This window comes from Pteropus vampyrus, unplaced genomic scaffold, assembly GCF_000151845.1.
Source record: "Pteropus vampyrus isolate Shadow unplaced genomic scaffold, Pvam_2.0 Scaffold408, whole genome shotgun sequence".
NCBI classification, from domain to species: domain Eukaryota; kingdom Metazoa; phylum Chordata; class Mammalia; order Chiroptera; family Pteropodidae; genus Pteropus; species Pteropus vampyrus.
The window spans coordinates 38,710-50,984 of NW_011889189.1; the positions used below are offsets into that span (position 1 = coordinate 38,710).

Consider the following 12,275-nt stretch of genomic DNA (forward strand, 5'->3'; position numbering starts at 1 on the left):
TATCAGGACAGAAAGCAAATAAGTGGTTGCTTTCTGCTGTAGGTTCAGGTAGGGAATTAACTTTAGTGGTTGTTATAATAGTGTATCCATTTGTCAAACTCGAACTCTGCATTTTGAACTGATGAATTTTATTGCACATAAATGCAACCTCACCAAAGCTATTTACAAAAAATAACAGGAAACAAGGAAAGGTTAAAAAGATAGTGAGAATGCAACACTTTTGAGAATATTTGAGGAAAAGGGAAGCAAAGGATTGAATATTCAGGCTCAAAGTTCCAACAGTCAAAATCATACAGTATTTCAATCATTTGTGAACTTTATCTTGCTGAAGAGTGCAAACAGACTTCATATTATTGAGGAATGCAAAGCATCTATTCTTAAAAAGAATAATATCCAATATGCTGATAGGTAAATCCTATGAAAATATCTACCTAACGCTGAGTTAATTGCCAAGCGGAGTATATGCACCAGACAAGAAATTCACTGAGTCTTTTCCTGAGTTGGAAAAGAAAACATTTTAAATACTAAAAGAGACAGGATCCAAATTTACTGTGGTAATTATTAAAAACTAACTATCCATGTAGTACAGATGAATCTCTATGCCTGTACACAATAGATTAAATCAAGTCCTATTGATCATTAGTCGGGATATAGTTCAGTTGGATTCAGGTCGGTTTCTTAAAGGTCATGGATTTCTAAAAGCATTAGTGTCAGGAGTGTTGTAGTAAAACATAACATTAAATTTTCATTCTCTTCTGGGGGAGTACCACTTTCAGTTGAAAATTTTCCGTTTATACCATTTATCCTTTATGCAGGAATTCTCTTGACAACATAGAAAAAGGTGGATACCCAAATTATTTTCCTTGCTTTCCTAGGAAAGTAGAACAGTGACAAAAAATATCATACATTAAAGTCAGCAGAATTAGCTTAAGAACATACCTAAGCTGTCTACATTTTTCATACGATTCAGCAGAGTTGTTTAACAACATATTAATCAAGGTTATATGTTGACCAAGATAAAAATTGAAAGATCCAGAAGTTATATATTAAACTGAGAAACAAACTTTAAAAATTGAAATCACAAAGTCTACTTCAGAGCCTTTTATTTTACAAGTTCCTTTATCTTTCTTCAGTCTACCAAATGGTGGATATTTCTAAGACAATTCGAAGCAATGCTTGCAACAAGCTTTTTCATTATTCATTCCAAACTATTTCAATCACTACATAGCACTTAAGACATTCAATTTGCATATAATTTTTGGCTTTTAATAAAGATATAACAAAACTAAGGATATACCATTAAAATATTCCAAAGCCTATATTTAAATACTTTTACTTTCCTCTCTTTAGCGTGAATTTGCTTCTACTATATTTTCCAGAATATTTGAGAATTAATATACTCTTCTCCAAGTCAGTGTTTCACGAATATTTGTCCAGTGACTACCTGAAGATATACAATGTTGACAGATTTGATAGAATTTTGCCAGAGGAGAGAGTTCTCTTTTACAAAGCGCATGCTGGTACTTGAGCTTTTATCAGCAACACTATTTGTTAATAGTTACCATATGAAGTCTGTAGGGCTAATGAGGAAACTATGGCTGAGAAGTTAGACAATCATTCTGGTTTGGCTTGCCCAACATCTACTTAGTTGCAGGCATTGAAATAGTCTTATACCGTCTTGCTGAAGAAATAGAAGAGTTACATTATGGGGAAAAAAAATCCTTTTACTTTGTGATATTGGGAGTCCTCACAGTATATTACATTTATATACCACTCCCAGATAATGTTGAGGAATCATGGAAAATAATGCTGTTGAATGCTGTTAACAGCATCATGTTTGGTAAGTGAAATTATTCATTAACTAAGAAGGGCAAATTTTCTAGAACTCTAGGGTTTTTTTTTTTCTAATTTTACATGCCTTTGGCTTCCTATTATCAAATTTTGCTGGCTTCTTTATTATATTTCTGAATTATCTCAAAACAGACTACTAAAAATATTACCAATGTGGCATTTAGGTTATATTTCTAAAATGATTTATTTCAGTAGCAGTAAAGTAAAAAACAAACAAATAAAAACAAAAACAAAAACAAGCAAAATTTTTTAAACTTTTATTTATTTGTGTGCGGTTTTAAATTTTCATACAAAATTTAGAAGTCATGTTGAGCTACTTTACAGGTAACTACATTTAGCATTACTATTGGATTTGGAGTATATGCTGTAGACATGCGAGTTTAAGTTTTCATAAAAATATACTCTAAGTTGCCTGACTGAAAAATGCCTCATAAAGAGTGTGAGAGGTGTGGTTAGCGTCAGTGGAAGAATGCTGCACTCTTATCCCTGTTATGACTGCCTCACTGAGAACCTGATCCAGTTTATTTCCTCTCTCTCACTACAAAATTAACCTTCTCTCTCTCTTTTCTCCTGTCTCACTTCTCTCACTTCCTCTGTCTATCTATCTTCCATCTATCCATCTAAATTTTTAACTGTAATCAGCAAAGATTGTTTGGTGGATTTGAGACATTGGAAACTGCTAGAGTTCAGATGAGAAAAAACCTTTGATCTCAACATGCACATTTCCAGAAATGGAAAGCTCACTACCTATTTATGTTGCCCACTCCGTTTTTTTTTCAAAATAGTTCTAAATAAATTTTACTTTTTTGAATAGTAATACGTTTATATAGTTCAAAAATCAAAGCAATATAAAAAGTATACACGGAGATATCTGCTCTCATTTTTTTTTAAATGTATTGGGATGACATTGGTTAATAAAATTATATAGGCTTCAAGGATACAATTCAATAATACATCATGATATTGCATTGTGTGTTCACTCAAAGTTAAACTTCCTCCATCACCATGTATTTTAACCCCTTTACCCTTAACTACCTCCCCGCTTCCCCTCTTCCCTCTGGTAACCATTAAACTGTCGTCTATGTCCAAGAGTCTCTGTGTTGCCTTGTTCACTTGTTGATTTCAGAGTTATATCCCACATATAGGTAAAATCATATGATTCTCAACTTTTTCTGATTTATTTTGGTTAGCACGATAATCTCAAGATCCATTCATTTTGTCACAAATGGCAGTATTTCATCTCTTCTTATGACTAATATTCCATTCTGTACATGCACCACATCTTCTTGATCCAATTATCTACCAAAAGGCACTTTGGTTGTTTCCATGTCTTAGCCACCTTGAATAGTGCTACAATGAACACCAGGGTGCATATATCTTTACAGATAAGTGTTTTCAAATTTGGGGAGTAAATACCCAGAAGAGGGATTGCTGGGTCTCATGGTAATTCTATTCTTAAATTTGTCTTCCATAGTATTCCCAGCAATGGGAATGTAATTTAAATTGAGATCCTTTTCCCCCCACAATCTTTCCAATACTTGTTATTACTTGTCCTATTGATGATAGCCATTCTAACAGCTGTAAGATGTTATCTCATTTTGGTTTTGATTTGCATTTCCCTAATAGCTAGTAAAGTTGAGCATCTTTTCATATGTCTATTGGCCATTTGTAAAATCTTCCCTCCAAGATCAGGAATAAGACAAGGCTGCTCACTATCACCACTCTTATTTAATAGAATGTTGGAAGTCCTAGCTAGAGTAATTAGGCAAGTGAAAGAAATAAAAGGCATCCAAAGTGGGAATGAAGAAGTCCAATTGTCACTTATTACAGATGACATGATTCTCTATATAGAAAACCCTAAAGACTGCACTAAAAAACTTTTGGAAACAAATACAGAAAATTTTCAGGATACCAAATCAATGTACAAAAAACCGTAGCATTCCTATACACTAACAATGAATTTTCAGAAAAGGAAATGAAAAAAACCCACACATTTTTTTTGCAATTACAACAACAACAAAAAAATAAAATAGCTAGGAATAAACTCAACAAAGCATCTGAAGGACTATACACTGAAAACTATGACACATTATTAAAAGGAATTGAATAAGAACAAAGAAATGTAAAGATATTCCATGTTAAAGGTAAAAATGACCTTATTACCTAAAACAGTGAACAGATTTAATGCCATCCCAATCAAAATCCCAATGGCATTTTTTAAAGAAATAGAGAAAAAAAAATCATCAGATTTGTGTGGAATCATAAAAGACTCCGAATAGCCAAAACATTCCTGAGAAAAAAGAGCAAGGCCAGAGGGATCACTTTGCCTGACTTCGAATTATACTACAAAGTGATAATAATCAAAACAGCGTGGTATTGGCAGACAGACAAACACACAGACTAATGGAACAGAATTGAGAGTCCAGAAATAACCCTCCGTATATGTGGACAAATGATTCTTGACAAAAGAGCCAAAAATATATACTGGAGAATAGGAAACCTCTTCAAGAAATGGTGCTGGGAGAATTGGAAAGCCACGTGCAAAAGAATGAAACTAGACTGCTATCTGTCATCATACACCAAAATTAACTCAAAATGGATCAAATACCTAAATATAAGACTTGAAACAATAAATTGCATAGAAGAAAACATAGGCACAAATCTTATGGACCTTGGTCTTAAAGAAGATTTTGTGAATCTGACCTCAAAGGTGAGAGAAGTAAAAGCAAAATAAATGAATGGGACTATATCAAACTAAAAGTCTTCTGCACAACAAAAGAAACCATCAACAAGACAAAGAGGTAACCAACTGAATGGGAGAGGATATTTGCAAACAATACCTCTAATAAGGGGTTAATATAAAAAATATACAAAGAACTCATGTAACTCAACAATAAAAAAAATCCAATTAAAAATAGGCAGGGGACCTGAACAGACATTTGCTCCAATTTTTATCTTTATCCATCCTATTCTTAACCCAGTCCTCAGAAGAGCATCAGTTTTATTAACTTCTTATAATCCATCCTTGTGAGTTTTTACACAAGTAATACCAATAACAAATACAAGTAATAAAAGATATATATTCTTATCCTCCTTCCAGTTTTACATAAAAATAGCACAAAAAGTATTCTGTTGTGGAAAGTAAGAGTGGTTGTGGAACGGGAAAGGGACAATTGGTCTGCTAACTTCATGCCCAGACACTAAAGCTATTCCTGGGGGAGATATAGACTCTGCCTAAGAGGCTCAGGAAACAGAAACTTTCTCCCCCACAGTTAGCGCTTTAAGCTGAGTCATGCTACTGCTACCATTTGCCAAGTCTGGGAATGCTTGCATAAGGCTAAAAATCATTGAATGTCTTTATCTTTGGAATTGCCAGCTTTGTTATTTTTTTTACAGATACACTGTTCACAATACGTATATACTAGCTTATATACTCCATAGGGAAGCATCATAATAGTCTAGCTCCTGATATGTGTGCCTATATCACCCAAGATCTGCATATCGACATGCATATCAGAGCTGGCTACATAATTTGTAGTCTAGTGTAAACTAAAAATATGAGACTGCTTGTTCAAAAGGCAGGAGGAAAAGTGTAAAGATATTAAAACGTAATGTTTTTTCTTTTAAAAAATTTGTATTACTTATGAAATATAATAGGGGTTATAGGGCATGTGAATAACAAGTTACAAGTTGCAAAAATATATGTTGATGTAATTTTATATAATACAATGAATAATAATATTAATGTTTTCATTGATTATAAGATTTTTCTGGCTGGCTTTTTTGTAAATTCATTTATTAGCTCATCAAAATCTATACTTTTAGCAACTTTATTTTCAATTTATATAATTAAAAGTGAAAGTGAAATTAGTCAATCTTTGCAAATGCAAGGTTGAAATTAATTTTAATAATCTTAAATTTGAGAAGGATCATTTTGCTAATACAACTGTAAGAGCTGTGAAGAGCATTTTATTGACTGTAACAACATTGGGATACATCATTTCTGATCAATTATTTCAAAATATAAATTTCAATATATCTAGAAATGATTATTCTTGATAGAATGAAATGTTTTATTTGTATGAAATCTTTTTAGAAGAAAAAGGAGAGGCTCTACAAGGAAATGACAAATTTTTTTAGAAAAGAAAATTTAACTCTTTAGAAAAAGATTTAACTCTTCATACAAATTAGTTTCATGTAAGTCTGAATTTAATTTTAAATGTACATTTACACAATAGAATTTTAACATTTCCTTTGACATTACCACAACTTGTGGAAGTTGTATAAGAAACTGAAGTTAGCTTAATTATTTGCATGCAATTCATTTTATTTTTGCATTCTAGTTCTAGTCCTCTATCTTCAATTAAAAAGAAAAATAATTTAAATGCCTTTCTCATTTAATAATTGTTTCATCCAAAGCTACATATGATAGTGGTATTTTCTAACAAATATAACAATCTTTAAATTTATATTTTCTATTTCAAAGCCTGTGATTATTTGCTTTGCAATGATGCCGTTTTCAAAAAGACTTATTTAATGAATTCTTTAACTTATACTATGCTTTATTGCAATGTCTATGTGTGTACTTTTTTTGTAATAATTTGCTGACCGTTTAACAGGTTGAATACCCAGTTTCTGTTCCAGTGCTCAGACAGGAGATTTAATGTTCGTGGCATCTTAGAGTGAATGAAATGAGCCAGCTTCCCATGACAGTCTCTAGGCTGTGTCCTTGAAGATCCTCTCCTTTCTCTCAGGTCTCAGTGCCAGCGCCAGCCAACCCATCTGGGCCCCACTGTGGACTGCACTGCCCCATTTAGACATTTGAACACATGCTGGGTGGCCAGGCCAACTGATCTGAGAGCACACACTGACAGTTGTACACTTTGCCTGTAGATCTGAGCATCTAAAGTGATGTTCTTTCATTTATTTCTGATATTGGTAAATTGTATTTCCTTTTTTTCTAAGTAATTTAACTAGTTTCTTTTCAAAGAATCAATGTTTAATTTTGTTTTTCTATTTCCCATTTTATTGATTTCAGGGTTTTTTTCCCTTTATTCTTTCTTTCCTCCATACTTTGGGGTTAATTCACTCTTCTATTTCTAAGGTATTAACGGAGGAAGCTTAGATCACTTACCTTTCCTCTCTTCTAATACATATGCTTAAAGCTATAAATTTTCCTCCAATCAATGTTTCATCTCTACTCTACAAATTTTGATATACTATGGTTTTATTTTTATTCGGTTCTAAATATTGTTTTGTTTCCCCAGTGATGTCTCTTCCCTGACCAATGAATTATTTAAAAGTATATTATTTAATTTCCAAATATTTGGGGATTTTCCATAAATTATTATGATTCTGATTTTTATTTGAATTGTATGATGGACAGACTGTATTCTGTACAATTTCAGTCTTTTTTAACTTGAAATTTTTTTGCCCCAAATCTGTTGGTTTGATAGTGTTTTACAAATCTTCTATATGCTTACTGTTTTTCTGTTTACTTGCTGAATCAGTTAATAAGAGTGTTGATCTCCAACTAACAGTTTTAAATATTTCAATTTCTCTATTCAGTTTTTTCAGCTTTCTGTATTATGAAGCTGTTACTACATGCATACTCACGTAGGACTGCTATGTCTATTAAAGAACTGACCTTTTTGCCATTATGGAATGTCTGTATTTTTTCCTGGTTACATGCATTTTTTTAATGAATATGTACATTTCTCTTCCTTAACATTATTGTCTTCAGATTTCTCTTTTACCATCATTTTAATAAAATATGGAGAAATGAACAAAAATTAAAGTAGTGCTTATTCTACCATCCTATTTTATACTTATTCTTTTAGAATTATACACTTGAAAAATTAGTATTTTTCTTCCTTGGGGCCTCGGTCATTCTAGGCCTTTTATGAAACAATTGAAGTCTTGAAGTCATGAAGTCTTCGGTCCACTTTGTCTATTGCATTATTGGTCTATTTCTTGTTTTAATGAGTTTGTTGTGTATGCTAGATACTAGTATTTTCTTATTTAAATGTATTGCAAATAGCATTAGCCACACTGTGGCTTGTCTTTTCAATCACTTTATAAGACATTTTGATTAGTAGAGTTGTGAAGAATATTGTGACTATAAATTCTTAATATTAACCTAACTAAATTTATCAATATTTCTACCATAGTTTCTGAGTTTTCTTTAATACATGTTTATTTTTATTAAACTTCTCTTAAGGACTCTTTCCTCTCATTCATCTTCATGGACTCTGGAAATACAGGGGTAGCAAATACCTGCTCTTCTCTATGACCACATATTATTTTTTCCTCCAGGCTGAGTTTATTTAATCTTATTTAATAAAAAGGCTTTCTACTCAGATTTCCTTCTAAACTCTATTTGCCTTTCGAATCTCAATTCTAATACAAGTTAAAAACCTTTGCACTACCCAACATCTGTACAACTATTCCCTCAAATTTTACTCTTATTTATAGAAGGACATCATTTTATAACTTAGATCTTCCATGTGGCTCTGATTTTTTTTGAGGATGAGAAGTTTGCCTGATTCTGTGGGGGTATTTACAGCATTTAGCACAGAATTATATATTCTATAATAATATTCTTATTGAATGAGTGAATAAACGAGGATTGGTCTCACTTATCGCAATTCGGCATCTGAATTTCTATATCTTCTGGTGCTATCATGGCTGATTTTTCCGAAAAAAAAAGTAATTAAGTCTCTTTGGGTCATATTGAATATTAATTTGCATTTCTTTATTCAAAAACATTTTGACACTTAGGAGGTATGTGTGCACATGTGTGTTTTATTTTAAGCCTAGCTTGCTGAAATGTTGGGACTAAACCACTACATGGAATCTGTAATGTTTTTAGAAAGCTTTCAATGTATTCCGCCAATATCAGATGAAAAAGTAACCGTGAGAGATGCAACATTTAACAACATTCCTGTTCATATATATGTGCCAAAACAAGAGCCAGAATCATTAAGAAGGGGCTTATTTTATATCCTTAGTGGCGGTTGGTGTTTGGGTAGAACTGGTAAATGTGATATGTTAGAAAATTCACTTTATAGTATATAATTGACTATTCTTTGTCATGATCTACAAATTAAGTATCATGTTTCTGCATCTGAAATTCATTTCTTTAATGAAACATGAATTAATAAACTTTTTAAAATCTCAGTCTAAATAAAAGTTTATTAACATTTGGAATTTAAAACATTTTCGTTACATAATTTATGAGAGTTTCTGACCCAGCCACTGACAGAAATTACAAGTTTTACAGGATGAAGATTAAGCTTCATGGTAAATATAAAAGTCTCTTTGCATTTTGAACTTGCCTACATATTGATGGAAATGTCTCCTTTTTCCTGCAAGACTCAAATAATACTTTTCAAACTATGCTTTTCTAACATCCCGGATAGAGGTAAAAAGACCATACGGATTTCATTTAGTGCAATTAAATGTTAAGATATAATCTGCTTTCTTCGAATTGTCTCCTGCTTAACAGTATATAACTGAATAATGGGTTGTCATTTTTTCATTTTTTTTTTCTTCAACAACATTTCTATCCCTTTTCCAGATCAAAATGTGCTCCAGAAAAATACTTTAGTTTTTATGCTGAAGTAAGACATTTTGTATTTTTTCTCTGTGTCGGGTATTACAGTGGACAGGATAATTGATTAAAAGTAGAAAGACTCTGTTCAAGGCTCAAAGTCCAGAGTCCTGGGAATACGGTCTACAAGAATGGGCATACCACTTTGCTCTGGGAGATCTGTGCACTTTGTGAAGTAAGCAGCCAGAGGAAGTCCATACAGGTTGGGTGACTTAGGGAGTTCTGAAATGTAGCTAGTTTAAAAAGTGGTGAAAGAATAGTGACTTAGTCATTCCAAGTGATTAAGGATCCTCAGAGATATAAGGGAAATGAAGAGAGAAGATCATTTCAAGAATGGTGTAGTGGCAGAATGAAACAGTAGAGGAATCCTGAAATATTGAAAGAATTGTTCATGAGCTTGGACATTTTTATTGGTTGTGTGAAAGCAGAAATTACGAATAGTAGGATGCTAACTTACTTATGATGAGTGAATAGTGAAGATGATGAGGAATTTAAAGCAGTGATTATAGTCTTTCAAGAAGCTTTATTGAGAAGGAAAAATGAGAAATAAGAAGTCAGACAAAAAGAAAATACAGATGTGGTAGTGAGTATTATATTTTTATATTTTAGTATGCGAGGCATAAATATGTATGTAGATTGAATTAAAAAAAAAAAACAAACAAACAGTGAACAGCAGTATGCTAAAGAAATGAGGATGATGACTAGGGCAGCAGAAATGCAATGATGGGGATCTATAGTGAGATCCAAAGGCAAAGGATTGCCAACACACAGAAGAAAATGGGGCAAGTCTTGCTATGAGAGAGAAGCTTTCAGTGGAGAGATTTTATGTTGGCAGTGGAAATGTAAAAATTGAGAGAGTACTACTCAATAATACCTATGAATAAGAGTTGTCATCAGCTGCTATTGATAAAGCTGTGTTTCCAAAATTTTTTACAAGTTTATCCTTCAAATGGCCCTACTGCTCACAGTTTTGCTCTTCAAACATTTTGTTAAACTGTCCCCATGTGAGTGCCAACCCTCAACACACATACACACGTGCACACACACTCCTTCTAGAAAACATCCATATAAACTTGCAGTCTCCATTCAAATCCTTTTAAAATTCTTCCCAGAACCTCTAGGCAGATTAATGAGGGATTATTCTTATATTTCAACACTACTCTCTACTCACCTCAGTTAAGGCAACTATATTCTGTGTTTCTCTTGTTGACCTATACAACTGCCCCAACCCCTGCAGATGTAAGCTCCTTAAAGTCAGAGAACATGTCTCTTCAAATTTGCATTCCCAGTCTCTAAGTGCATGTCAATCACATAGTAGACACCTAAACCAAGCTAATTTGAAATAGACTACTTGGAAATGTGTGGCAAATGGAAAGGAAAAATGATCAAGGGCAAGTGAAAGAATCACTGAGAAGAATAATTCACATTCTATTGAGATGTAAGTATGTGCATTGGTTAACATTAGTATTATGTCTTAAAATTAGTATTAGTATTAAAATCTAACCTAGTATTAGATTTTCTTTATACATATAGTATTTCAAAATAAATAGAAGAAATATAAAATCATCAATGTAAACTTTATTCTTAATGGTATCATTTTTTAAATTCATATTACTATTTAACTATTTTTTTATTTCAGCTCTTAATAACTATGACCTCTGTCAAGATGGATGATAGATGGACTGATGCAGTCATCATATCAACCAAGTAAGAGCTGTGTTGGTTTGATTTTAGGCCAGATGCCTTACATACCAAGATTCAATCAACCATATGGAGTGCTTTATTATGTAAAAATTAATTACATCAGTGATGACACAGTATGGACAGAGAAAACTAATGTCAGAGGCTGTCTGGTCCAGGATCAGAGAGAAATGGCATGTTCACATAGGTCAAGAAATGAAGGCAGGAAAGACAAGAAATGTTCAAGTAAAATTGACTCTACCTCTGGTTTTCTTTCCTTATTAATTAGCAGAGTATTAGGGATAAAGACTGTGGAGACAGAGGACTGAGATAAAATGGAGGCTCTGAAAATTGGTAATTGTGTGACATTTTAAAGATATTTCACTTCAAATAATAATTATTTGCACATTTAAGCATCGATATGAAGATTAGATATTATAATACATTTACAGTGCTTGGAATGGTGCCTAGCACATAGGAATCTATTGATGAAAGCAACTATTACACAAATTAATGATGAAATTTATGACAGAATATATCTGAAATTATATTCTAGAGGATACTTTAGGAAAGTGGAAAAAGGTTTGAATTTTCTATAGAACATACTCTGTGAAAACTAACTAAACTTAAACCTAAGAAAAAGCAGAATCTAGGAGCTATAATAGCAAGTCACATGAAATATTTTGATAAAGTTGAAAAAGTAATTCTGCAGATACAAAGAAGGAATATGATTATTTAAAAAGATGTAGCAATTACCATAAAAAGTCATTCTGGAAAAATTTTATCAAGGAAAAGATAGTAGTTAGTATTTCTAAGATTAAAACAAATATTACATCAAAATTTTAATCTTGTTTATAAAAATGAAAGTTTAGTCATCACCAGTCAATGTCATGATGGAGAAAAACATGACTTCCAATTCATAGAAAACATCCAAATATCATGTTAGTAAAAAATTTTTACCTTTTTACTGTTTTTGTGTTGGGAGTACGTGCCTTATCTTGATACACAAGTAAATTAATGATCAAGGAAATGTTGTTTTTTTACTTACAGCTACAAACTAGCCCCAAAAGTGTCATTTCTCAGCTCAGTTTGAAGATGTATATACTACATTAAATGGTTTTTACACCCCAAA

At 32.3% G+C, this 12,275-nt stretch overlaps 1 pseudogene; it reads left to right on the forward strand.

Moving 5' to 3' along the window:
• The first annotated feature begins 599 nt into the window (after nucleotides 1-599).
• LOC105305984 overlaps nucleotides 600-12,275 on the forward strand; it is a 19,074-nt pseudogene continuing 7,398 nt past the window's right edge.